Source organism: Propithecus coquereli, unplaced genomic scaffold, assembly GCF_000956105.1.
Source record: "Propithecus coquereli isolate 6110/MARCELLA unplaced genomic scaffold, Pcoq_1.0 Scaffold942, whole genome shotgun sequence".
NCBI classification, from domain to species: domain Eukaryota; kingdom Metazoa; phylum Chordata; class Mammalia; order Primates; family Indriidae; genus Propithecus; species Propithecus coquereli.
Genome location: NW_012155752.1, coordinates 43,695 through 46,317, shown reverse-complemented (window position 1 = coordinate 46,317; position 2,623 = coordinate 43,695). Strand labels below are relative to the sequence as shown.

The window sequence follows — 2,623 nt, the reverse complement described above, 5'->3', positions numbered from 1 at the left end:
TCCACATGTCGTGGTCTTGGTGAAAGACAATGAAACTGGATAGGAAGCACAGAAAATACACTCATGGAAGGACAGGCAATGGATCTTTGCCAAAGGTGCAAAGGCAACGCACCGGCCCCCAGACAAGGAAAGATAATCTATTAGGAGGAAAGGATCAAGGCCAGGGTGGCCGAGTGCAACTGGAGGGATTCGAGGACTCAGCAGGGCTCAGTGGTGCCGAGTCCCTCAGGCTATGAAGAGATCAGCGTTTGTAGCAGGGCAATATTTTGAGACGTTAACTAAGGTTACTCTCATTCTCCACCTCCTGGCACCTTCAGGTGGCCCATCACTCTCAGAAATAACTGCTTCCTGTACGCACAGCCTGGAGGGGAAAGACCTGATTCGACAAGCACAAACCTTGCAATTCCTGTGTCTGAGTTCCAAGGCACACTCTTAAAAGTCGTGGCAGGAACAACTACCTCGAAAGGCAGCACGCTTCAACAGAGTTTCTGAGAGAGGCAGTGATGTGGCCACATTTATCGAGCATTAACTGTGCAATAGACAGAGCTCTGTCATTTGTATTTAGCCCTCAGGACAGTCCTGAGGTAGGTAGTGCTGTCCCCATTATATGGTTGAGGAAACAGACGCACAGAGAGGGACATTAACTTGCCCCAGTCACACAGCAGAGCCCAGACTTGAACCCAAGCAGTCAGGCTCCAGATCCCATCCTTCTGGGGCTGGCGTTTGTGTCCACTGGAATGGCTTTGAATCTCAACATTCAAATCGGATGGCGCTGCCCCCCACCCCACCCAAGACGGGCCCGGAAGGTCTGTAATGGGAACGAAGAAGGGACTAGAGATGAGGTGGTGAAGAGCAGCCTCCCCTGAGGCTCCTGTGGGAGCTCCTGAGTGGGCTCAGTCAGTGTGTGTTGTCCGGGCTGCCTGGGCAGCATCAGGGGCCCAGAAGAGGAAAGGCGGGGCTCCCTGAAGGTAGGGGAAGGGGTCACGGATGGGACCAGCCGGGAGGGGCAGACACAGGGAATGGAACATTGACAAGAGCAGGAAGGGAAGCAACAATCTCAGAGAGGCTGCCAGGGTGGAAGCTGCAGGCCCTTCCACACTGTGCCTTGGGCTGGTCAGGGGACTCTGTCTGGGGTGGGGGACACCTGCAGCCCAGACTAAGGGATCTGCCCCTATTGTTTTTCTCGCTGATTCAGAGCCTCAATATTGCATGTTAAATCTGTCGTCAACCCTGGTCCCTCTCCTGCTCAAACACCTCTCATGGCTCCCTATGGCCCACAGCAGAAAGTCCATACTTGGTCTCTGACACAACCTGGGATCCGCCTGAGGGCCTTGTGGTCAGCCAGAGAGGCAGTCAGGTTTTTGGGCTCAGAACCACCAGCCTCACCTCAACCCACCCAGGCACAGGTCCTGGATCGCCGCAGTCCCCAAGGGCTCCCTGCCATCTGTCAACCAGGCTCAGGCAGAGGTGACAGCTCAGTGTTATTCCGAGAAATCTGCAAAGGTAAGTGGATGGGGTAGAGGGGTCACTGCTGGCCGGCCTCCAGCGGCTCCACCCGCAGCCAGAGGCCGCCCTCTGCGCGCATGATCATGTCCACCTTCCTGCGCGGCTCCGTGTCGTCCGGCAGGAGGCGGAAGCGCAGCAGCGTGAGCGCCAGGACCACCTTCATCTCGGTCATGGCGAAGGTCTGCCCGATGCAGTTTCTGTGGGGCAAAGGTGGGAACTCTGAGTTCACCCAGGACAAGCATCCTGGCCCCATCGCACCTGGAACCTGGCCCGAGAGGCCCCTGCCCCCACACAGATCAGCTCGAGGGGCAGAGAGAGGAGCTAAGCGTACCCGGGACCCCCGCACACACAAACACACAACACAACACACACACACAGACACACACACACAAACACACACACACAGTGTGGGCTTGGGTAACCCCCTAGAATGGCCGAGACTGCAGCCCCCAACTCACAACAGCAGTAAAGGGGAAGGGGGAGCTGAGCACACCACGGTACCCTCACAGTGACCCCATTCTATGGACCTTTGGCCTTAACCTTGGGATGGGCGAGGGAAGGAGAGCTGAAATTATGGCCATCTGCAGCTCCCCCTCCCCCACCTTTTCTCACGGTCATGTGGAGACCCCTCCCCCACGCACCCATCACTCCATCCCTGCATGTGGCACACTCCACCCTTACCTGGGCCCTGCGGAGAATGGAGTAAAAGCCAGAGGTGACCGCTCCTTGACGTTTTCTGGATCGAAGCGGGAGGGGTCATACACCTGGGGGCGAGAGGGAGAGGCTTGCTGGGTGGGTCCCCAGGACAGCCAGCCTTGGAGAGACAGATGAGTGTGTCTGGTAGTGGGTGAGAGAGGTGATCTTGAATTTCCCTGTTCAAGCCGCATCCCCTCCGCTAGGACCCCTGGAATGGGCAAAAATGGGGCAGGATGGAGGGGTCAGTCAGCACCTCAGGGTCAGGCCACACAGCTGGGTTGTGATGGGTCCCGAAAATACTGATGATGCACATGACACCTGTGGGAGAGGAGGGAGCAGTCAGGACAGGGCCCCACTGCCTGATGGGCCCCTCTTCCTGCCCAGGAGCCCCCTCCCCCTGCCGCTGTGGGCACCTTTGGGG

The 2,623-nt window shown here is 57.5% G+C and overlaps 1 pseudogene; it reads right to left on the bottom strand.

Annotated features, from left to right (window-relative positions):
- Window positions 1-1,457: 1,457 nt before the first annotated feature.
- The window catches only part of LOC105826935, a 39,044-nt pseudogene continuing 37,878 nt past the window's right edge, over window positions 1,458-2,623 (bottom strand).